The sequence below is a fragment of the Cyprinus carpio genome, chromosome A9 (assembly GCF_018340385.1).
Source record: "Cyprinus carpio isolate SPL01 chromosome A9, ASM1834038v1, whole genome shotgun sequence".
In the NCBI taxonomy this organism is placed as follows: domain Eukaryota; kingdom Metazoa; phylum Chordata; class Actinopteri; order Cypriniformes; family Cyprinidae; genus Cyprinus; species Cyprinus carpio.
The window spans coordinates 22,593,041-22,620,651 of NC_056580.1; the positions used below are offsets into that span (position 1 = coordinate 22,593,041).

General features: G+C 35.0%; 1 pseudogene; it reads right to left on the bottom strand.

The window, feature by feature from the left end:
• LOC109091153 lies at positions 1-27,296 on the bottom strand (annotated as a pseudogene).
• Between the last annotated feature and the right edge of the window lie 315 nt (positions 27,297-27,611).

A 27,611-nucleotide genomic window follows, 5' to 3' on the forward strand; every position in this document is an offset into this window, starting at 1 on the left:
GTCTGGGTGAAAATAAATCAAATTCCCACAAGATCTCTCAATTGTTTGCACTCAAGTTGCGAGTCTGCTCAAAATAGGTCATGTATCCTAACAATGGCAAATGTTTTCATAATTTTCTAGCTTTCAGATGGCATAATTTGTCCCAGAAAAAAGAAAATCAAGCACAATAGACTCTAAAAAAGCAACCAAATACTTTATCCTGAGACTTGCCATGTGCCTTGAATCTTCAGTGGATATTCAGACCCTTTATTTTGCTTTATTGACATAAAGCATGATGAAAACAGCAATTATGATGTCTCTATCTTCCGATAAGGATAAAAACTATTTTTCTCTTATGCAGAAAAAGAAAAAGGATTTTACTTGATGTCATGAAGCTGAAACATAATAATACAGCAAGTTTATGACCTAGTGCTCAGGCACTGGCAGGAGTTGAAAGGCGGCTATGCAGTCCAGAAGCCATGTGGATGGAGCCGACCAAACCTTACCTACCCGGACCTTCTGGGGTTTGTAGGAGCTCTGAGGATCATACAAGATATACTGGGTGCAGAGAACCTGGTCTGAAGCAGGCTGGGCATGGTATGGTGCAGCGCTCAGGGTTTGCATGACATCACTCTCGGGTTTGGGCTGGCGATTCAGAAGCTGTCCTCCTCCTCCTTTCACTAACTGAATAAGCTCGTCTTTAGGTGGCTTGCAGAAGGAGCCCAGCATGTAGAAGAAGCAGCCATCAAAGAGGGGAGGCAGCTAAAGATGTACGAGATAAATCAGAGCGATTTAGTACACAAAGTATTAATAAAGTACCTGAATATATCATTTATGGAATCCTGTAATGACCTGCATTGTGTTTATTGGCATTTTGTTGAGTCTTTGTCATGGTGATAGTGGAAATGACCGGAATTGAATGGGAAAAGAGGGAGAAAGCTGACTGGGTCACAATACAAGCCAGATTTGATCCCACATGAGCCCCAAAGCTCAACATACATCTAAGTGTGCTAGCTGCAAGTCACAGTTGAGAAATAAATATCTGCCTTTTTAAAGGTGATACATAAATATCGGTCACCCTTTTGACCAAGACATTTCCATGGTGTTTCCAGTCCTTCATGATTATTTAATCAGGATTTTTAAATCATTTATAGAGACATTTCTAGCTGATGAAATGCTGAGCTACTGGCCATAGAAATGTACATGACTTTAATATTTTACCTATTTCAAGGTCATTTCCAGGGAATTTCATTTAAAATTCCTTGATTATTCCAGGTTTTCCATGACTGCAGAAACATTTAAATAGAGCCCTTCACAACTAAGAGCAACTAACAACCTTCCACATAGAGATTAGTGTAAAGAAAGCGGTAAGATATGGTTCATTGGGAGTCGGAGCCACTTCTGTGTCATTGATGAAAGCTGCTGCAGGATGTTTGGGGTTAAAGTAACAGGCTTTTGCTCTGGTCTGGATAGCTCTGCAACAATGCCAGCTCAGGGAAGCCATAAGATGCCCAAAGCAAAGATCTACCTATATGGGTCACTGGCACTCACTTATTGAGAGGTCAACATGCTACTGTAGACTCGGGCCATTACAGCCTCACAATAAATAGCTGCAATATTACACAAATAAATGTAGAATTCAACTATGGAATGTGTCCTTTGCATTCTAATGCTGTTGCAGAGGTAACCAGTAAATACAGTATAGCATTTATAAGGCTTATGTTATCTTTGATAAAAATCAGCACAATATGGAATGCAGCAAAAAATATTCTTAATGCTTTTTAGTCTTTTGGCAACATTTAAAATCTATGCATATTTATGCACAGCATAAACAGCAAAAAACTTTTTAAAAAAAAGTAAAGAAAGCATGATTTTTAAAATAGTTTTTCACTAAATGAGCAATCAATAACTACATTCACCAATAAAACAATATCCGTCAACATAGCAATTTATAGTAATATATGTCCACATTTAACTAAATATGCAGCACCATTGAAATGTTTGGGATAAGTAAGATTTTTTAAAAACAAAATTAATACTCTTATTCATGAAGGATGTATTAGAATTGATCAAAAGTGATAGTAAACTTTTCTATTTCAGTATAAATTCTATTTCAATTTTATTTTTATTTATTTATTTTACTTTTACTAATAGATCATGACACAATCCTGAAAAAGTGTTACGATTGACAGATATATTAAACAGCACATGTGTTTTCAACAATAATACTATAATGTTTTTTGAGCAGCAAATCATCACATTAGAATGATTGCTGAAAGATCATGTGACATTGAAGACTGGAGTAATGGCTGCTAAAAAAATTCAGCTTTGCCAACACAGGAATTAATTACATTTTAAAATACATTTGCATAGAAAACAGTCATTTTAAATTGTAATGATATTTCATTTACATTGTTACCCTTTTGTATTGTATTTATGATAAAATAGATGGTGAAATGGTAAAATATTCAATGCAAAAAAATGCCCGATACATATTTTTTTCTGAATGATGCTGTAAATTAATCACCAAATAAGATTTTTCACTGAATCACAGTTTGAACTGATTCACAGAACTGAACTAAACAAACAAACAAACAGAAATCATCATCTTGATGTTCACAATGTCGCTTTATTTTATATTGTGAAAACATTACCTCATCCTACCAAGCATCCAAAACCCTTTGGTTTTCATATTAAAGAACTGCAGAGAGGCTGCTATTAGACTGTGTCGTGAGGCTTCTTAGCAATCAGAGCAGAACACCAAGCTTGACTACTTCACTGCAAAGCATTTGAGTCGTACACCGTGGCCTAGGGAAATCACCACTGCCCTATATTGTCTCACAATGCACAGTCCTCTCATAAAGTCACAAGTGTGTTCCCTCTCTTTGAATCCTCTGTCCTCGGGGAAGTGTGTGACTTTCGAAACAAGCCACAATCCATAGAAACAGTCAGTAATAAAAGCCAAGCCAGCCTGAGGAGAGCAGATCAACATGGCAGATTGACAATGAGAGACCATTAAAGAGCAGGACCAGGAGAGGGTTTCACTCAGCCATTATTCCTCCTCTCTAGAGAGCAAAATGTGTCGATAACTGTTAGACCCTCCACATGTCGGCCTGTCACTCACCAGGCTGCCTTTGTTCACGCGGGCACGCAGGGGGCCGTCACCTGCCTCGTAGTTGCTCTCGCTGACCCAGCTGCCTGCCTGAAGGCTACAACTTACCCCTGGAAGAAAGATTGAGAGTAAGAGAACGAGACATAGCAGACTTACCAGTTATACATCTGCATTTTAAACCTGTAAAGGCTAACATATGAAAAACATTTGCATATGTGTTTTTTGTTGATTATCTTATTTAATACATCAGGCTTTTATGGCCCATATAGTATGAGATAATTGAGAATATGGAGCTCATACTTGAAGATGAAAAAAAAAAATTCAATCCATTAAATGTTAATCTCGAAAAATTTCTAACAATTTAAATATTATTGCATTTACTTTATAAAAAATCATTAAAGATTTAAAGCAAAATGATAAGAGAACCACGACCTGAAGGTGGAAATTTTAAGAATGATACTAAAAGGCCTTTTCCTCATTAAAAACTATAAGCTTTCATTCTATCGCAGAAAGCATGTTGTAAATTGTGTGCAACAGGTTTTTCAGCACTGTTTTGATCATGCTGAGCATTTAGAGGACTTAGAAATATATGTATCAAATATAAAGTTGGCTTTACAGGAATAAAGGTATAGTTGATCAAAAAATGAAAATTTTCATTTTCATTTTTGAAATGAAAACCCTCATGCCATTTAAACCTTGTATGCTATTATTTTTTCCAGTGGAATATAAAAGGAAATATTTTGAAGAATATTCCCCTTCAAAGATAATTTATGGCTACATAAATATACAGGTCCTTCTCAAAAAATTGGCATATTGTGAAAAAGTTCATTATTTTCCATAATGTAATGATAAAAATTAAACTTTCATATATTTTAGATTAATTGCACACCAACTGAAATATTTCAGGTCTTTTATTGTTTTAATACTGATGATTTTGGCATACAGCTCATGAAAACCCAAAATTCCTATCTCAAAAAAATTAGCATATCATGAAAAGGTTCTCTAAACGAGCTATTAACCTAATCATCTGAATCAACTAATTAACTCTAAACACCTGCAAAAGATTCCCGAGGCTTTTTAAAAACTCCCAGCCTGGTTCATTACTCAAAACCGCAATCATGGGTAGGTTGTTTTAGACTGCCGACCTGACTGCTGTCCAGAAGGCCATCATTGACACCCTCAAACGAGAGGGGTGAGACACAGAAAGAAATTGCTGAACGAATAGGCTGTTCCCAGAGTGCTGTATCAAGGCACCTCAGTGGGAAGTCTGTGGGAAGGAAAAAGTGTGGCAAAAAACGCTGCACAACGAGAAGAGGTGACCGGACCCTGAGGAAGACCCCCTTGGGGGACCTGCGGAAGCAGTGGACTGAGTCTGGAGTAGAAACATCCAGAGCCACCGTGCACAGGCGTGTGCTTTTGAACCAGAAACAGCGGCAGAAGTGCCTGACCTGGGCTACAGAGAAGCAGCACTGGACTGTTGCTCAGTGGTCCAAAGTACTTTTTTTGGATGAAAGCAAAATTTTGCATGTCATTCGGAAATCAAGGTGCCAGAGTCTGGAGGAAGACTGGGGAGAAGGAAATGCCAAAATGCCTGAAGTCCAGTGTCAAGTACCCACAGTTAGTGATGGTCTGGGGTGCCATGTCAGCTGCTGGTGTTGGTCCACTGTGTTTTATCAAGGGCAGGGTCAATGCAGCTAGCTATCAGCAGATTTTGGAGCACTTCATGCTTCCATCTGCTGAAAAGCTTTATGGAGATGAAGATTTCGTTTTTCAGCACGACCTGGCTCCTGCTCACAGTGCCAAAACCACTGGTAAATGGTTTACTGACCATGGTATTACTGTGCTCAATTGGCCTGCCAACTCTCCTGACCTGAACCCCATAGAGAATCTGTGGGATATTGTGAAGAGAAAGTTGAGAGACGCAAGACCCAACACTCTGGATGAGCTTAAGGCCGCTATCGAAGCATCCTGGGCCTCCATAACACCTCAGCAGTGCCACAGGCTGATTGCCTCCATGCCACGCCACATTGAAGCAGTCATTTCTGCAAAAGGATTCCCGACCAAGTATTGAGTGCATAACTGAACATAATTATTTGAAGGTTGACCTTTTTTGTATTAAAAACACTTTTCTTTTATTGGTCGGTTGAAATATGCTAATTTTTTGAGTTAGGAATTTTGGGTTTTCATAAGCTGTATGCCAAAATCATCAGTATTAAAACAATAAAAGACCTGAAATATTTCAGTTGGTGTGCAATGAATCTAAAATATATGAAAGTTTAATTTTTATCATTGCATTATGGAAAATAATGAACTTTTTCACAATATGCTAATTTTTTGAGAAGGACCTGTACACATAGCGGCTAATATATTTATTATAATTTTAGTATTATATTATTAGCAGTTAGAGCTGCTTCTTTTTTGTTAAAAAAATTGAATGAAAATGACAGAATTTTTTATGTAAAAGAAATCTGCAGTTTCAAAGCAAATAAGTACAACAGCAGTGATGCAACGCACACTTAAATTCTGCAAGTCTTATGCTGCATTTTATGACTTTCACTAGGGACAAGTAACACAGCAGGACAAGATTTTCAGGCCAGGAAGACGCAAAGCTAGAGGGGATCGTGGATCTCTCTCAACAAGGGTGAAAATCTTTTTGTTCATTTCTGTCAGGTACAATTCTCCACACAAGGTCTTCAGCACAATATACTACAAGTGATCTCAAGGCTGTCTAAAAAACAGCTGCTGCTTCACACACACATATAATGTGCATATATATATATATATATATATATATATATCCTCCATCACAAACCTTCTTTGCCAGCTCAACTTGTTTACAACTATTTGATAGTGTTCTGCTCAGTTTGCCCTAGTTGTACGTCTGGTTGAAATGGCCCTTTCTTGATTGAAGAGCTCTGGAAGAGCAGGCAGCTATTGTCTGTTGTTTCAATGAGAATGATGACAGAAAAAGGACAAGGGGAATAAATGGGCATCTTGTAGAGTGTCTAAAAATACATACAGTAAGAAGCAGTTTAGGAGGAGAGCAAAGATGCTAGCTCGATCTCTCATTGCTTCACCAACTGACAGGCTGTCTTATGTGCCTTTAGATTGAGCAGTTTGAAATTTGTTTTTATTTTAATACTATTTCCAGATGTGCTTGTAAATAAATATGAACTCTATACTATATATAATTGACAAAATTAAGCTGTATTTTCATGTAAATTTACTAAAAGTGACAGTAAGGCATTTATAATGCTTCAAAAGCTTTCTTGTTATTTTTTTTTATTTTTTAGCAAATACTATTCTTTTAAACCTTTTATTCATCAAAGAAACATTACTCTTTTAACGGTGTTATTTATTTATTTTATTTTTATTTTATTTTTTAATCAAATGAATGCAGCCTTGGTGAGCATGCGGGGGGGAAACAGCTTTCAGACTAAACGCCAAAGTTTTAAAGGTGGCATATGACGTTGCTAAAAAGAACATTGAAAAACATGAAATCGCATCATATGACCCCTTTAAACATTAGAGTGTATTTGTATGTGTGTTACACACACACACATATACATATACATATAAATATATATACATATATATATATGAGACATACTATATATATATATATATATATATAAAACTGTATATAATATATACATATAAATAAGAATACACCTTGACTTATTTTACTTCAGTATACCAAAATAGTGTTAATATATATATTATATAAGTATATTAAATGTTTTTATTATACAATAATATAGTAATATAGTATAAAATAATTACAATACCATGTGCAAACAGGCCTGGAATGAAAATAAAATTGTAGGGTAACCAAACATTTCTGTCCACCTCCCTCTGTAGTCCCTAATCATAATGAAAAATTCACTTTAGATAAAAAATGTTGATGCTGAGCCATTAGCAGGATTAGCATTCAAAGTGGCACTGTGTATCTTTATATCCAGCCAAGCCCATGGTAACAGAACACTGATACCACCTACAGTATAGGAGCACGTTCAGACACACGCAGAACCCTCCATAGTAATCATGAACTGTAATTGAACTTCCTCTGCCTCTTTAATTAGAGTGTTCGTTTTCCGGGACCCCGTGAGGGTGGTGGCGGTGAGAATTCTACATCCCGGGGTTAATCCAACTCTCTCTCTGGACGATAGGGCCAGGTTGTTAACCGAGCAGCAAAGATCCATTAGCATATTAGCTAATTAGATTCACGATTATGAGAGAGGACATCGAAGCTCAGTGTGTGTGTGTGTGTGTGTGTGTGTGTGTGTGGTGGGTGGCTGTGGATCGGTTTGCGCTAACAGCTCACACACTCATGGGCACTGAACCGTGTTACATTGAGCCATGGAGACCCATACATAAGAACAGAAAGCTGAGGCACAACATCAACAGCTCATAAAGTGTGGCACAGACAGAGTGCTTAACTGAACCGTGTATACCTACTCACTTACTCACGCACTCATTCTTCCATTTGAGACATTATTTTATTGCTTCACAATTTGGCCCAAAAATTACATTGCGATTAATCTGAAAAAACAAATGTGATTTGAACAGCAATATAATTATACATAGATATACAATATATCACTGTACATTCAATCCTCACACCTACAATCCCTGTCTGTACTCTGCCGAAACTCAAACCCCTCGAAGTCCGACTCTCAAACAATAAGGCCACGACTGCCACACTTTATTTATTATTAGTAGTAGTAGTAGTAGTAGTAGTAGTAGTAGTAGTAGTAGTAGTAGTATTTATTAAATGAATATACTGTACTACAAAACAGAACAAATAAGCTTATTTCTGGAATTTATTACAATATTGTTTATTATTCGAAATATTATCACCATCACTATTCCATCAAATATTAATTAATATTTATAATTATTATATTAATAATCATCTATAATAACATTAGGAATATTACATAATAAAATAAATATGTACACAACATTAAAATATTTTTAAATAATTATTATTAGTAATAACAAATACAACACTGGATATTAGTAAATAATAATAATACTAATAAAACACTTAATATGCAATAATAATAATAATAATAATAATAAATACTACCACTAATAATAATAATAATAATAATAATAATAATGTTATTAGATGTGCATGATAAATAGAAGCAGTTAAAAATGCTTTGAATTACACGAATGTGACAATGTAGTGAATTTGGAGCACCTGAAACACAGAACTGATTTAAATCAAGATGTATCTAGCATCTCCAATATCCAGCATGTAACTTGTCTACTGCAAGACTTTTTGAAGACCCTTTTTTTTTTTTTGAGAACTGAAACAGGAAAAAAATAGGAGTTGTCTGCCATGGGCTGGATATTAAAGATGGACAGTGTTGGGGGTAACGCATTACAAGTAACTCGAGTTACGTAATCAGATTACTTTTTTCAAGTAACTAGTAAAGTAACGCATTACTTTTTAATTTACAAGGAAATATCTGAGTTACTTTTTCAAAAAAAGAAACGCCAGTTTCTTTGTTTTTCCATTTATTGACTGACAAGTCTCCTGTCCCCATACTGAGAGAAATCAGAGTACAGAGGCGTTGTGTGCGCTGTGTGAACATGATGTAGTTCTAGACTAAATGTGAATGTGCATTAATTCATCCTACTCACAAAAAATTAAGAGTTAGTATTCATCAAAATTAATTAAAACAATTAAATGCAAACTTAGAATATGACACAAACCTGCAATAATTTAAATGTTAAATAACACAAATGTATCTAAACCCATTTTATTAACTAGTGTCTTTGCTGCTGACCTTTGATGATCCAGTTCAACCATACTAATGAGCAAAAATGACTTTAGATAAACTAACAATTGTGCTTCATTGTTTTTTTTTTTTTATTGCTGAAGAGTGTTGAACCTTCTTCTCCTGTGTGCTACTGTACAGACGTGAATTTACTTTTCCTTCAGCCTGTGGTTTATTCATCACACTTCTTGGTGTGAAAGGGCTTTTACATTTGCTATAAATAGAACTTCTTATATTAAAAACAATCAAGCCCTGCTCATATTTAAAAAGTAACGCAAAAGTAACGTAATGCATTACTTTCCATAAAAAGTAACTAAGTAACGTAATTAGTTACTTTTTTGGGGAGTAACGCAATATTGTAATGCATTACTTTTAAAAGTAACTTTCCCCAACACTGAAGATGGATAACACATATGTTAACAATAACCAATATCAAAATAGATCTTTTGGAGAACAAACACCAGAAGAACAGCAATGATTCCTTCAGGCTGCATTCGTGCACTTCTGATGTTGATAGAAATAAATTTAGCACGAAAGGCGAACTCTAAATTGGAGCTAAATGAGTGGGCAGCACTTCAGCCATAGACTACTAATTTTCACTATGAAACTGAACTTAAGCTGTGAAAAATCTTACATATGGAAATATGCAATGCTAAAAAAACTCACAGAACAAGGACCACATGCAAAATTCATAGCTGCGTCAAATAGAATAGAATAAAATTATAACCGTTTTCAAATATATGAAAAATCATATAGTCCAATAATATTATAAATATTTTTCATAGGTTTACACTTATTTTATATTGGTTTGCTCAACAGAAATATCCATTGTTCAAGAACCACTCAGAGTAAACACTGCTCACCTACATATCTTTTCAAACCTGGACGCAAGGAACTATTTCTTTGGGGACTACTAAAGTGAAAGAAAATTCAAGAACTCCACCTTGTAGATGGCTTGGGCAGCAGCATCAATTTGTGCTCTGCATTTAACCCATCCGAAGTGCACACACACAGACCAGTGAACACACACACACACACTGTGAACACACACCCGGAGCAGTGGGCAGCCATTTTATGCTGCGGCGCCCGGGGAGCAGTTGGGGGTTCGATGCCTTGCTCAAGGGCACCTAAGTCATGGTATTGAAGGTGGAGAGAGAACTGTACATGCACTCCCCCCACCCACCCACAATTCCTGCCGGCCCGAGACTCGAACTCACAACCCTTCGATTGGGAGTCCGACTCTCTAACCATTAGGCCACGACTTCCCCACAAACTACATATTTACATACATATGTACTACATATTTCTATCATCCAGAAACCTCAGCAATCAGAAACAGACATTCAAATTGTACTAATATTCATTTAAACTTACCTAAGCATAAACATTTGCAACAATCTACTGCTTTAAATCATTACTTACAGCTGAAACGGAGGATCCAGCAGCCGTTGAGGATGCCCTGCAGTGTGGTCAGGGTAGAGGGCATGATAGGAACATCTGGTACAACCACATGGGTGACTGGAGAGACATTTAATCAAAGAGGGAAGCAGTAAATTACTATAAACAAACAAATAAATTACTAGTTATGTAGTAATATATCACATTTGTATTCATTATATAAGCATTGTAATCATTAAAAAATTTACTTGGTTATGTCTAAAGCTCATTTGAATTTATTCAAGATCATCAAATTTGGCATGATGCCCTGGAAAGCAGACTGAAATTTGTTACTCTCAGTGTATTATTTATATACTTTTATAACATTAAGTCATACTTTGAATTAGCCTTTACTGTTATATTTTCAGCTTTCATTTTAGTTTTAGTAATTTTGTTATGTGCTTTCATCATTTTTTTCATATTTCTATTTAGCGCTATTTGTTATTCCAGTTTTAGTCATTTTAGTACTTCAACTCAAACTTATTTCAGTTAGTTGCCAAGATAATATTTCTTTCCTTTTTTTTTCTTTCAATTTTTCACCTAATACTGATATTTTATTTCATCTTAATTTTATTTACTGACAACAAATTTTAATAGTTTTAGTTAACTACACTGAAAAAAAGGGTTTCATGCATCCAATTAAAAAATTTTAGGGTAATGATTCACATCTATATTTTTTAGCTTGAGCCAATAAAAAATAAATAAATTGCCCTTTTAATTGGATGAATCAAACACTTTTTTCAGTGTATATTAACACTGCTCAATGAATGTCAGGAAAACAAAGACACATTATTTAGAGGCTCCTAATACAGAAGTGGTTCGCTACACTTCAATCCCTGGAGATCATTTTAATTCTGGAAAAGGAAAAAACCCAAAAAGCTCTTCACTTTGTTGTGTGACAAACGCACAGAATACATTCTTTGAGAAAATTGCATTTTGCCCTTGTTCAGCTATGTGCAGCGTATGAGAAACTGCTTCAATTACTTTAATTCTACTCTGTTTCAGTTTTGATTGCTTAGAAGATGAGACACTGCACATTGTTTGTCTGATGTTGTGATTTCTGGAGGAGTCGAAAGACTCTGCGAGAGCTACATTTGTCACTGAAAGTCCTGATTTCATAATGTATGATTTCATAATATCGCTCTTATGCTCCAGCTGGATGCCTTGTAATGCTCTTCTATGTGATGAAAGAAAGGCAAAGAAAGAAGAGACACTTCATTTCACTGCTCTGAAAATGTTACATTGTTTGTGTTCACGTGGTGTTGAAATAATCTTATCCTCAGCTTTTTATACTCACATTTAAGATCTGATGTGCATTTAACAATTTATAGTCATATGCCAAATATTTCATAATGTTATGAATTATATGATTATGTGAATGAAAACTGGCAAGTCAAAAAAATCTGTTTGGAAGATTTTCTTTGTCTTTTTGTTATAACATCAACTTTCCTATACTTTTGCTAATATAAATACTTGTACGCTTGTGCATATGTAAATAAGCATATGCTGCCGCCAGATTCATTTGATTGGTCCATTGTTTTAAAAAACAATATCAGACTGTCACTGCACTGTATGTCAGAAGTTAAAATAATAATAAATTGTCCTTTCAACTTATCACACTGTATTAACAGTGTATTTATAAAATAACTGCTTTTACAACGAACTCCTCATATGTGGTTCTTCCAAAACTTTCCATTTTAGAATATTAATTTTACTGTTTTAAATATTTTGTTTGCAACTTATGTTGAAAACTATGAAGCTGTTTTTGCACAGACTTAATTTGTTATGAATAAGATTTGTTTTTAAAGAGATTCATACTCTTATTCAGCAAGGATGCATGATGAATTCAGCCATGACTTCATCAAAAGTGACAGTAAAGACATGTATAAGGTTACAAAATATTTAAAATAAATGCTGTTCTTTACAACTTAAAAAAAAAGACCTGTAAAAATGAAGATTTCCTCAAAATGTTATTGGGAGTAAATTAATCTGATTTATTTTTGTTAGATAATGTTGAAATGTATATTGGATTTATGTTGATGAAATTCAGCTTTGCCATCACATGAATAAATTACATCTTAAAATAGCAAACAGTTATTTAAATTGCAATAATATTTCACAATAACTGCAGCGATGGCAAGAATAAAAGAATTTAAAACATTTAAAAAAAGAAACTTACTGACTCCAAATCTTTGAACCCACTCATTCCTTTACACAAGAACTCAAAGGAGATGTACCTGCACTAGAAAAGGACTTCACTTGTTCCCTTCCAAGGAGTTGAGCTGCTTTGGCAAGCTGCTTCTGCTGAGTCTGCGTCAGCTGACTGCCAATCACAACCACTGGACCCATCTCTCGCACACAGCCTGCAGCCTGCAAGAATACAAATAAACTTTACCGCACACTTCATTTGCATTTATGTTCTTGGCAGATGCTGTCTCAAAGCAACTTTCAAAATGATGTACAAAATACCAGCAATTTGTATCTGTTGGTTTTGAGTATGTTTGCTTGTTAGGCGGGTTTGGGTCATGCACCTTACTGAGGCTGGCAGGAGGGCTCAGGGTGGTTGTTACAGGATGAGGTGCCTCTGGGGCCATTCTTAGGACCTCCTGCATTTCTGCAGTCAGTGCATAATCCACCGGCCACAGGCCAAACATATTCCTGAAAAACACAGACATATGTATAGTTTATGCAAAGTACTCTTTATTGAAAAGAAAAACATTTTCAAGGACTGTATCCTCTAGATGTGTTCTGTTAAGCCTGCTAATGCCTCATACTCGAAGAAAGATTCCAACCAACCGGGAATAAATCAACCTCACAAAATGGCACACTTTGTGGATTTGTCTTGTGGCTTTTGTTTTTGCATGGCTATGAAATTTAAAAGAATGTAAAATGTCCCTTTTGACATTTTATGGTTCAAAAGGATGCTCACAAGTCTTGTCTAAAACAGTCATAGAGGATGGGAGTTTTGTGGCAGAGGGAAACAAAAGATATAAATCTGAATGTAATATTGTGTAATTGGTTAAAAATGCCAGAGATATTACTCCTAATTTTGGAACTTCTATATTTATAACAATACGTTTGGTATTTATAAAGTAAGCAAAATCTTTATGCTTCAATGAGAATTTTAGTATTGCTACATGTCCAGAATATTTTCTATGTTAATTATAATTTTAGAATTTTTTTTTTTTTTTAAATTAATACTTTTATTTAGAACTTAGCTTTTTTTTTTTTTTTTACAAAAAAGTACTCTTCTTTTAAACTTTCTATTCAAACAATAGAAATCAAAGCATCCTGAAAAAAAAAAATTGTTTCCACAAAAATTATGCAGCACAACTGTTTTCAACATTGGCAATAATAAGAAATTTTACTTGAGCACCAAATCAGCAGATTAGGAATTTTAAAAATAATATGATACTCACAACAGATGCCTTAGAAACAAACATAGCATGCATAAAAATTTAAATAATAACAATTTTTAAATGTATATAAAAACAGAGGCATATATACATAAGATACAGAGCAATCAATCAGACATAGCACAGTGCTCATTCCATAAATGCACAGATAAACATATGTTTTGAGTTTGGCTGCTGTATTAGCTCATCTATTCTTGTAATTTCACAAGATATAAACTCACAGTTTTGAGTTATAATGTCATAATCATGAGACAAACTCGCAATTGTGAGAAAAAAAGTCAGAATTGCGAGTTCATGTCCTGCAATTTGACTTCTTTTTCTAAATTGGGAGATATAAAGTCCAATTCAGAGGGGGGAAAAAGTAAGCTTACAATTCTTACAATTGCAAGTTTATATCTCACAAGTCAGATTTTATAACATGCAATTGTGAGTTTAAATTACAAAATTCTGAAAAAAAAAAATCTAAATTGTGAGATTTAAACTCACAATTGCAAGAAAAAAAATACACAATTTTGAGATAAAGACACAATTACCTTTTTTATTCAGTTGCGGAAACAAGCTTCCATACATTTGTGAAAAAGGGCCTAGTAATACACAAGCGATTGCAGATTCTGACCTGGTTTACACAGTGTAACTCACTTAGTATGCAAAACTATCAGATAAGCGAGAGGTTAAGGCCTAGGACAAATCCGAAGATGATCTGTTTGGCAAGCAGTATGTGACAGCCCCTCGTCAGATCATTTGTCGCTGTTGGATGGTAGGGGGAAGAGAGGTGGAAATTAAATAAAGTGGAGAGGGTTGTATGTTGAGATTAAGCTTCAGCACAGATAACACCTGGGGGTCAATTAAGAGGTCCACTGGTCCATAAAATTTCATTTGGATTCATGAGCCACCCTCCCCACCCCCAAACAAGCCCACAGTCTCTTCTCACTCCCAGAGGATGTAAATGATTTTGTTTTGGTGCGACACACAGCTTCTAATCTCAAAAAGAGAAAATCCAATAATGCCAAAGTGTCTCGTACGCAGACACCACATACATGCGTGTGTGTTACCCATACTGATAAAGGGAAGGTGTGCATTCATCACCTCCAGCAAAATAAGACACTCCGTGCGGTTAAAGAGTGATATTAGTAAGCTAAAACCTCTCAGCAACAGCATCCATCTCGCAGTTGACAAATCAGACACAGATGCCAGCGGTAAAAGGGACCAATGAATCACAGATCAATGGAGATGTGAAAATTAGTCCTCGGAGGTGCTCCAGCTGTTCCTGTCCACATAACCAAACTAATCAAGAATGGTGGCGCTAAGCGTTAGAGCTCGCATTACATCAACAAAACAAATTGAGCTTATGCAAGCCGAATCCATCTAAAATGTTCCGTTCTGAAGCCAAGTAGTGAGCTGCCTTACTAGGTGCCATCTTAATTATGCTGCCTCCTAGGACACTTCCTTCAGAGAAGGCAATGTCAGAATGGAAAACAAGAAGCTGAAAAAATGCAAGATTAGTGGTGGCCAAAACGGATATTTCAATGGCTGTTGCAGACACTGACAATCAGCCAAGCAGGCATTACTAATTCAGAAAGTTTATATATAAGGCTACTGTCAAAGTGGGATGAAGCGATAGTGGATTATAAATGTACACTAACAAATAACTATGAACAAATATACTACCAATAAAAAGCTTGGGTAAAAAAGTACTTTTATTCAACAAGGATGCACTCAACTGATCAAAAGTGACAGATTTCTGTTTCTAAAAAACGTTGTTCTTTTGAATGTTATAGACATTAAACGCATCACGGTTTCCTAAAATAGAAAAGTTATTTTAAGTTGTAATAATATTTCACTATATAATTATTTTTACTGTATTTTGCTCAAATAAATGAAACCTTGGTGAGTATAAAAAACTTCTATAAAAATAATAAATGACCCCAAATTTTTGAACACTAGTAAATAAACGTTTAATTTAAGAGCATAAGAACCTTTAGAACCATTTAGCATTAAAAAAAAAAAAATTATATTAAATTGTGATAATTTCTCACAATATTAAATTTTTACTGCATTTTTGATCAAATAAATGCAACCTTGTTGAGCATAAGACTTGTCTTTCAAAAACATCAGAAATATACTGATTTTTTACATCTGGAACAATTTAGTATTAAGAAGGGATTAATTGTATTGAATTGTAATAACATTTCATACTGCCTCGGTTAGCATAAGATACTTCTCTGAAAGACATTAAATATCTTACCAACCCCAAACTTTTGCATGCTACTGAACAACATCTCATTAAAAAAAAAAAAAAAAAAAGTTATCAAATTATTTAGATTTTACGTTTAAAATGATTGGCTAGTTTACCTAATAATTTGATTGCCATGTATTTTTATGCTTTAAAGCAACACTATGTAACTTTTCCTGTGTTCAAAATTTGCAAAATGTATATAATGAGCGAGTACATCATAAATTCATCTACCAAACTGCCTTTTTGTCTTATCCCAAATCACTATGGTACATTTATAATAAGTGATTCTTTTTGGACTTTTGTAGCCTGTTTGGGTCATCGCCGTTGCGCTAAAATTTACATAGTGTTGCTTTAAGCCTACCAACATACTCCATATTTTCAAACTACTGAAATCAGTGAGTCGAGTCACATTTCGTGTGCAGTGCTGTTTGTGTGATGTGTAGCGAGTATCTGTCCACGTAGAGCGTTCCAAATCAGTCACTCATGAGGTTCTGTGACAGTTAGGATGCTGCTTATTTAGCTCACTAGAGCTACCGGCTCTGTCTTGCTTGTACTTGCTACCCTCACGGTGCCTCAAGGAGCGCCTTTTCAGATCTGAAAAGCATTAAAGATTACTGCTGGTACTGCAGGGATGTGCCAGTCAATTCATACAACACATTACAGAGAAGGCTCTGTCCACAGCAGTTCCACCCGTAGCCCCACTGCTCCGATTCCAGACCGCAAGGAGTGAAAGTGATTGATTATGTGTGACAGGAGTGGATTGCTTCTGTGCAGTGCTTCTATGACAGAGCTGATGCTTCACTTCACCATTGACTAACGAAGCATAAATCTGCTGATGCTTTATGCGCTCCCAATGTACAGCACAGCACTAGTCAATCAATGTACAAAGGGCAGACAGACAAAAAGAGATGCAGAGACGCATGCAGAGAACTCTTGGGATGAGCATTTGTTCATCTGGGTTCACTGCCAATCTTGGGAAAATAGAGTTCATTAAGATAAAGGGCATGTGGGAGGAAGCGGAGCAGAAGTTCCCGAACATTTCTACACCAGGTACACACCATAGCTCAGTCACAAGTTACAAAATATGCACATATAAAATGAAAGAATAAAACACTATCACATAACTGGACTAAGAATTATAAGTGATGGTATACCATCCAACAGAAGAAATATGTCAACCTGTGGAGATTTTGCAAATTTTTTCTTTTGTAGCGCTGAGGTGTAGTGACAAGCAGATAAACTGACTTTTATCCCTTTAATAGTATTCGCAATAAATATTTGATGCTAGATGTATTCATTTACGACAAATCCTATTTTTGGTTTGTGTACATAAAACTTCAAATTAAAATCAATAATTAAATAAATATCAAATGAGATTAAGAACTTTTAATTTGTAAAGTTATCATTTCAGTAGATGGTGCAAAAACCTTAACAAAAATAAAATAAGTAAAAAAAAAATAGAATAAAAAATTATATATATATATATATATATATATATATATATATATATATATATATATATATATATATATATATATATATATATATATATATATATATACACACACACACACACACACACACATATACATAAAATGTAAAATGAAAAAAGAAAGAAATGAATACTTGTATTGGGCAAGGATTCAGTAAATTGATCAAAAGTGACAGTAAATACAATGATAATTTTATAAATCCTGAAAAATAAGCATATATATATATCCATTTGAAAAGAACTTCAAAACTTTTGACTGAATTTTACAAAAGATTGCCATTTCAAATATATCCAGCTTCCACAAAAATACTAAGAAGCAATGTGAGGTCAAGTACTCACAGGACATTTTGGGACGTGCCTCGTTCAACCAAGAGCTTGACCCCATTCTTTACAGCATCATGCAGTGGAGATTCCTTCTGATAGGCTGGAGTGTTCAACAGCGCCCCCTACTGAAGCAGTTCCTCTACCACTCCCAGGTGACCCAGATTACAAGCCTCATGCTGCAAAAACAAAAACACAAATACAATACATAATTGTCTTAGTAGCAGATATAACAATGTTGTCATATTATAAAGGATAAAAGAGCAATAGCATTATTATTATAGTTTGGACCTAATAATTCCCTAGAATCTACAACTTGGCAAAGGCATTTAAGCTAAACCTGTGAAATTTATGACTGAGGGGAAATGCAGTTATATATTCACAGAGATTTTTCTTTAAGAAACTGAGAACATGTTGTGGTTCATTATTATTCAGTTGTGAAAGGTTTTTCATAGAAGATTTATGATTCAGCTGTTAAGAATCCCCTTTCCTAATTCTCAATTCGAAAGAAATAATGATGCATTATATAAACTGTAAAGTACATTTGTAACAATTTTTCAAGCATAAGGAACCTGATCTAGGGGTCTCACTTGCAGGGGTCACTGAATATTTCTCAGTGTATGTTCACTTATTAAAGTACATTTCTGGAGAATCACAAATCATAGAGGTTATAAAAACAATAATATAATAATAGTACTGTACTGTTAAGGAAAGAAAGATACAGTGAAATATGGTGTAAGCATTGTCTATAACGTTATATGGGGTAAGTTGTCACAATGAAACCTGCTATTAAACAGTTTATTGAAACATTGAAGCATTGACAATTTAAACAGTGAAACAATTAAAAAATGCAACTTAAAAATATCTAAACAAATTCATATCCTTTAACGTGACAACTTGCCCCAAACAACACAGTTTCAATTTTCAGTAAGTATTGTGGTGTTTACCCAACAGCTTGCAAAAGCATGATCATTTTAATTGTGATGATGCCTTATTTTAGAGGACAAAATTGCAAAAATATTCTTAATGTAATAAAATATAAAAAATATATATTATAGAAAGCAAACAATAAAATAAAATATTAATGCTTGTTGCACTGAATTTATTTTATACCTTTGTGTGGAATGTTGTCACTTCTGAAATACTGCACTAACAGTAACTGTACAAGCTTATTTGTGTAGCAAAAGATGAAAAAATTGCACTACCAGTGTTCACATTTCATTTTACCATTTCCAAATGCAAAAAGCTACATTGATCTTACACTTCATCGGCTAAATGGAACACAAGACAGAGGATTTCAACAAATAAAAATATACAGGATAAACATTTGAAAAACAACCACAAACACAGAAAGGTCATGGTAAAATCTACAATAACCATTAAGATGATTTAGTATTCAGTGAACCTACAGCATTCTGCTAGGATAACATATATTACTGTACATACAGGGAAAAGCTTTCCAACCATTTTCAGCCCAGACAACCTCGAACAAGAGACAAGGATGTTATGTGTAAAAGATTTATGTAGGATTGTGTGTGATTTCTCTTGGCTCACCAGTGGTGTCCAGCCTGCATTGTCCTTCAGGTTGGGGTTGGCTCCCTGAGCAAGGAGCTTACGGACCTCCTCCACATCACCCTGTACAGAAGACCAGGGTCAAAAGGCCTGTGGTAGCAGATATTGATCAACCAGACTCAAACACTGACCTAGCATCAATAATTAAGTGATCAAAATGACACACTGGAATGATAACAAAGAACAGTCTCAGATACAAGCAAACCACCAGTTTAAAAAAAAGAAAATAAAAAAATATATTGCTGGTTAGTGACAAACAAATTGGTCACATGGACTGGAGGAGGAAAACATTTAAATTAAAATAATATAATGTGTATATAATGGGCTTACAGACTTGCCACAATATCATTTTTTTTTTTTAAACATCTTATTACTGGTTTTACCTTTTGGGTTTCAGTTTTTTTTTCTCCACACATTCAACTTTTACAGTTTGTGCTTGTTAAGCATGTCGAGTTTATTCATTTAGGGCATTTCCTACACTCTGGTATTCAGTTTCGCTTTAAAAGCTGTTTATAATGAATGGCACAAGAAATTTGGTTTATTTCATATTTATATCTTTCATTCTTGTTCCATATACCATAAAAATTTGAAGGATTTTTGTGAAGCAAGGGGAACTAAAATAAAAAAAAAATAGTTTTATTTACCAGTACTTTACATTATTTCTCAACGTAATAATAAAATATGAAATTAATGAAATAACTTTTTTTCCACAAAATATAGTAAATACAGGTCACAAAAAGTGATAAATAGCAGACATAAAAAAAAAACATATTTATACTACTTTGCTAAAAAATTAATAAAACTAAATTTAAAAAATTTAAATGTTACAAGTTAATTTAGGCATAACAACATTACAATTGAAGTATGAAAATTTTAATTTACTTGCTAGATTTTATATATATATATATATATATATATATATATATATATATATATATATATATATATATATATATATATATATATATATAAAACAGCTTTAATAAATTATGTTTTTAAATTTTAATTTTAAGTGAGCATTAGATGATAAAAAGGTCACCTAAATGTAAAAACAGGAAAAAATGCATAAATAAAGCATGCACAAATATGCAATTATCAAATGAGTTGATCGATACAGAATACCACTTAAAAAAAAAAAAAAGTAACATGGTACCAATATAGTGTAATTCTACTGTACGTATCAACTTTTAAATGGGAGAAGAAAATATTTTCCATGTCTTGATGTAAAGGTGGTCTTGAAACTATATTTTAGCACAAATTTATGTCACTTTGAAACCCTATTTTAGCACAAATTTATGCCATTTTGCCAACATGCGGATATGAGTGAACACAAACCTTTATGGCAGCTAAGTGCAGTGGCGTCTTTCCGTTGTGGTTCCTCTTCATTTAAGCGGGATTTGCCTGTTTGTGTCTCACACTTGAAGACTTCCTCCCAAGGTCAGGGGTAACTGGTGTGATTGGGTTCACATTGTGCTTCTTACTGGACTGTCTGGATGTTCTCAGACTCTGAGAGTGGTCTTCAGTTGAAGCAGTTTCTTCTCTACATGATCTCTTCTTCCATCTTGAAGTCGTTCTGGGTTGTTTTGGCGTTCTCTGTGGATCATCACTGTCCTGATCCTCTCTGGTTCTCTTACGCACTCTGGGAAGAGAAGGCTGAGGAGGCCCTGGAGTGTTTTCATTGGATTCTTGTAAGATATCAGTGATAGGCTCAACCTAGGGCAGGGTGATATATCGAACTATATGATCATGCGTATCTAGTCAGTAAAGCCGGTTCCCTGATTAGCGCTAATCAGGGAACCGGCTTTACTGACTAGATACGCATGATCATATCGTTCGATATATCGCCCAGCCCTAGCTCAACCTGTGCATCATAATATGGTGAACTCAAACTGGCAGAGTTTTGCTTCTCAGTGTCTTCAACTTCCAAATTCCTTAGGATGCTTTTTTGGGGACCGGTAATTTGATTCTGTCCTTGATGGACAGCCTTATGAGTCTCCTCAAGTTGGCTGTGAGGGAAATGGAAAGTAACTCTCTTACTGGACCTCCTGTTGTCATCCACAGAGCTCACTCTCTCGTCCTCTTCATCCTTCTCATCTTTAGCACCTTCTTATCCAAAGGTGCACTGCTGATTGATAGCCTCTAGCTTCAACCTCTTACATTCGTGCATAGTCTTAGTCCATGTTTTGGACCTTTGACCACCACCGGTTTGTTTGCAGGTTTGGCTGATCCTTTTTTTCGTTATTTTCTTATTTGCCTTCCCCCGTGGAGGGGAGGATGACCCAGACTCCTGGGAGGAAGTGGTGAAGTTGAAGACGGACAGGTCTTTGGAAAAAGATGATGGACTGGCTTTTTTTCCCTGGACTTCATTTGATTTGTTTGAGTCAACAGGTTTCTCAGTGCAACAGCGTACTTTGCGACTTTTCGGGCTAAACCATATTTTGATGTTCTTCTTATTCTTAGGGATAGACCTCTCATCCGACTGTATGGTATTGGTGACCATGGCTAATGGAATCACAAAAAGAATCACATTGCACCATTAATTAAAAAAAAGAATAATTATATTCAAATAATATTTATATTATTTTTTTATATTCAAGTATTAAATAAAGGACACCATAACTTAAAAACACCTCTACAATAAGAAACTTGGATGTTCATTCAGAAAGTATGTATTAAAAAAAAAAAAAAAAAAAATACTGAAATGAATTTAAAGTCAAATACTCAGGCGGTGTTGCAGTGCTCAAAAATAAATAAATAAATAAATAAATAAACAAATAAGTAAAACATTTTTTTTTACATTTAATTTAAGTAGACTATTATATATTCATACATAGTCTTTTAAAATATATACTGTATAATACTATTCTAGTTATATTATAGATAACTAAATAGAAAAAAAATACTTTAAATAAAATACAATAATAAAGTGGAATAATAAAAACTGTAGACATATTTTTCTTAAATTTATTGTTTTAAAAATAAATTATGAATATTGTTTTCTTTTAGTTATAGAATTTGACATGATTGAATTCATTATTATTTTATATTACATAACCCTGAAAAATGGTTTGCGTACACTACGAGTTCAAAGTAAAGATAATATTTGATATATTTTCTGAATTGTTAGATGAAAATTATAGATGTTTTTCAAAAATGTATGGAACAACTAAAAACACATTCTATAGTAATTTGGCTTTTTTTTTTTTTTTTTAAAGATATCTCCCTTCCATCATCTCAGAAATCCTTTGCATTAAAAAAAAAAAAAAAAATAGAATAAAATGCAAAGGGGTACTGAGCACATTTATTTGGTGGTTTTATTCGCTTTTCCTGTCTAGCCATTGTCTTTGATGCTACAGCAGCACCAGCATGAGTGAACCAGCATGACCTCTCCAGAAATTCAATCTCCTGTGCAGCATTAAATGCCCTGACCCCTGGGGCACAGACCTGTCTGTCAGACAGCACATCTCTCTAACATTGGCAACAGCACCCCAAGCTCAGAGAAAATTTCTAAAGCTACTATGGAAAATTACATTGCATAATTATAGTCATTACCAGTCTCCGAGTTCAGTTGGGGAATTGTGTGTTCAAAAAAAAGAGAACATCAATTGAAGAAGTCCATAGTGTTCAGTACATTACATTAAGAAAAATAACTTTCTTACTGTACAATACTACTCAGAGCATGTACCAAAAATCTGCATGATTAGGGACTCCAGTTATGAGCACACAATGAACAACCTCAAGTGTGATACAAGTAAGACTTTATTAACTACATAAACACTTAAACTGGTCTAACATACACACACGCGCATATAGTTGAAATAGGAAAAAGGGTTAAAGCTTAAACAGTAAAGAGAAGAGAAAAATAAAAATGTGAAGCTATGGTACAATTTGATATTCAGCAGATCTGCAGCCTGAAGGAAACATCAGTTTCTTAGTTCACTTAATGTATCAATTAATAAGACTAAATTTGATACTTGCATGTCCTGCCTGTTTGAAAGAGAGTCCTGATGCACTTTGGGGCTCCAGTAGGTTGGCTAAAGTTAGGTGATGAGAAAGAACCATTTCGAGTCAGAGGATCTTGATGAATGGAAAGACTAGGCCAGAAGCCTGGCGCAGACTTAAGGGTTGCAGAAGAGTTTCTAGCTCATATCCTTATCTTCTTTGAATCTAACAGAACCGCAGACTGTGTGAGTTATGTGTTGGAGCCCACCGGGCATGCCCGCACCGGCTCCAGCTCTCCACACGGACCGCAATCAGAGTTTCGATCCACATTCCTTTGAGCAATAAAACTAGTGTTATCAGATAGTTTGTCTTTGGTTGCTATGGAACCAGAGGCCTGTTCTGGCTTTTTTGAGGTGTTAGTTGAATTTGGAAGAAAGGGTCCATAGACCCTTTGGTTAGATGAGGAGGCATTAGATATTATTTGTTAAATATAACTAATAGTTGTGTGTCTGACTGGTGCAAATGCTACACCCCATATCGTTACAAACCCATAAAAGCTTCGTTCATCTTCGGAACACAATTTAAGATATTTTGGATGAAAACCGGGAGGCTAGTGACTGTCCTATAAGACCCTTTCACACTGTACGTTGGTCCCGGAAAATTGCCGGATCACCTTCTGTGTGAACGCAAACACGTCCCGGGATTGATTCTGGGATCGATCCCGGGTTGGGGACCAAGTAACATTGCTGGGTTCAGTCCCGGAACGAGCTCTGTGTGAACAAAAGCCAGAATCAATGCCGTAAAGGGTGCATCGTAATGATGACGCACGTTATCGTGCGACTCTTTTACCAGGTGTTTTGAAGGCAGATCAACGTTTGCGACGAAAAAATATATGCAAACTGTAATGAACCAGAGATCAGTTAGCAACTCACTATCCGTGCTGAAGCGGAGATCGTTCGCCAGATTAAGTGAAAGTTAACGTGCCTAGCGTTTTCTACTCCTGATGTCACGTGTCATTACAGGACCTTTACGGGTTGTGTGTGACCACATGCACAGATTCCGGGAAATCACTGGCAGTGTGAATGAACTAAAATCTAACGATCCGGGAACAACTTCCGGGACACATTACCCATGTATTATCCGGAATCTCCGTGTGAAAGGGGCTATAGACTGCCAAGTAACTTACACTTTCAAGGTCCAGAAAAGTATGAAAAGCATCATCAGAACTGTCCATCTGCCATCAGTGGTTCAACCGTAACATTATGAAGCTATGAGAATACTTTTTGTACACGAATAAAACAAAAATAACGACTTTATTCAACAATTTGTCTCCTCTGTGTCTCTCCACATCAACGTAGCACCATTTTGGAGAATATGAGCTGTACGCAGGCAGCTTACGCTCTTCTGTGTCAGCCGCGCCACAAGGATGCGCTGTTTTCTTTCAAATCTAAGTGTAAATACACGTTGAAAATGTATTCTTGTGTCGCGGCTGACACAGAAGAGCGTACGCTGCCTGCGTTCAGCTCATTCTCCAAAATGGCAATCCTCTGTTTGTAAAATCCAAACAGAGCAGACAAATTGTTGAATAAAGTTGTTATTTTTGCTTTATTTGCATACAAAAAGTATTCTCGTCGCTTCATAACGTTACGGTTGAACCACTGATGGCAGATGGACTATTCTAACGATGCTTTTTATACTTTTCTGGACCTTGACAGTGTATTTTATTTGGCAGTCTATGGGACAGTCACAAGCCTCCCGGTTTTCATCAAAAATATCTTAAATTGTGTTGTGAAGACGAACAAAGCTTTTATGCATTTGAAACGACATGGGGGTAAGTGATTAATGACAAAAATTTCATTTTGGGCTGGAGTATCCCTTTAAGGGACGTAATTATAATATACATGTCTTAAAGTCATAATCAGGGTCGACTCTGCACCAAAGGGGGCGTTCAAGGGCCAAGCCCCCCAGATGAGTTACTGTGCCTTCCCTTCCCCTCCCCTGAACGTGAGCGAATTCAAAAGTGAAATCAGTGAAAACTGAAAGCGAAAAGAGAGTGGCGCATTCAAAAGTAATTACACACACTTTCGTGAGCAGGTGAAACCCACTCACTTAACATCCAGACCTCGCCTAGAAATATAAATGCTAAGAATATAATTTATATGCTGCGGAGCCGGCTCTGGTTAAAATTGGTACTTGATGTCATGATGCGAAGGACTTCAGGAGGGACTCCAGTTTGAACCAGCATGAGGTCCTGCACAAGATCTATAGGACAGACCACATACATACAGTACGCGATTATATACTTATTAGGGCAAGGTGATATAATGGGGGAGAAAAAAATACAAAAATAAATATTTATATAAATGCATACATAAAATACATAAATATATTTATTTGTTTGCTTATTTTAATCTACACTGAAATAAAAAATATATTGTTTATCCTGTTAACTGTCACCCCGTCCCGTATACGTTTACATCACTAAATCCTTATCTAATCATGATAAACTATGTATCGTTGGAAAGGTCTAAGACTCCTAAATAGATATTTTACCAATGTTTTTTGTTAAAAATTATGTAGGAAAAGTAATAGATTAATTTATGACAAGAGTGCACCCTCAAAAATCTACATCATAACAGGAGTTCTGACCTTGTCAGAAAAAAAGTCTTATTCTTTGCCTTTTTCTCTATCACACTTTAGAAATAATCAGAAATGATATATCAACTAAAAATGCAAAATCTCAAAATTCATCCTTTAAAACCTATTTTAAAATCAGTTATTGCATTACCACGAAAATGGTACATCAATATCATGTTATAAAATATTTTTGTTCATGAATTATAAAAATTTTAGTTTGGAAAGTGCACTTTCAAGTCTATGTTCAAAAATGTGAGTGACAGTTAAGGGGTTATTATACACACACATTTATTTATTTTTTAATATATAAATGTATACTTTTTATCATAATTTATCATACTTTTATTATATTTAACATAACTAAATAATAAAACTATCATAATTATAAATTTATAAATTATACATATACCACAAGTATCACATACACACACACATTGTGGACTGTAAAGAAAAAGTTTTCTTTAGAAGTGCATAAGTATATTGCTTATTTGAGAGATAAAGGCTATCGCATGTACCACTGCCTTGAAAGAAGAAAGCAAACTGTATTTAACAAGGACAAAGAGTGAAGTGGACAGCCCTGATGCACAACACTGCAGAAGGCAAGAACTTCAGAGTCTCTAGCCTAAGCAACAGACTCCTCACTGATGCTCAGCTGCCAGCTGAGAAGAGTTTGGCCTTTTAAGAAGAGTTTCATAGATAAAACCACATTTGAAATTGGCACATGTGAAGGAAAGTGTAAAATGGGTGAAATAACTTCAAAACTGGATGTTGAATTATTAGAAAAGAGTACCATGTAAAGGTGAATGCAAGTTTGAGATGCTGAAAGTCCATACACCTGTATAGGAAGTGCTGCAAAAAGCGTGAGATGAATCATTATCTGAATATCTATCTCTGACTGTTAGAATATATCTGCTTAGCTATCACTGTTTTCAAATGGAGATTACTTTCATTACGATTTCACTGTTTTAAGAATGTTTGAGATATTCATGACATAGATCTGCAGTCCACAAATAAGTTACCATTTCAGAATGATCCGAATCAATAAAATCAAAGGCAGGGAGCAACAAACATCTCTAATTTACTTTACCTGCAAAGCTGCATAATTAAACCACAATGACTTGGACTGGGCAGAAAGATTTTGGCGTGTTCAGACGTCTGAGCTGCTTTCATTATGAAACTAACGCACAGCTGCCTTTTTAAAAACAGTCCTGGTTCATGTCACAGGGTTTGACTTTATGACATAATTATCTTTCTTGATCCATAATAACAAAGCAATACAGCGATCACAGTATTTCTTACAGACTTGTTTTGCACTTACAGACCTGCTTTGAAAGTCACTCCAACAGCGTGGGTAGCGAAGGGGAGGAGCTTAGCGAACTTTTGCTCTGATTGGTCAAATGGGGCTTTAATTATGAAGTGCAGTAGTGCGGGCCTTCCATTTTTTGTTCTTCTTTTATCACAATGTTGCAGCGAAGTTAATGTATGAGTTAATACAAAATTGCATAATTTTTACTATTAGTGCTTCTAAAATTAATAAAATGGGAAATTTATTAACAAATAAAATCAAAATATTTTATCAAAACGTTTTCTTGATAATTTTAAATTGAGTTAACTACCATGGGTAGTTTGTGATTGATTAATTTTCTTAAATGTACAATAGTGAATAGTGAATTTA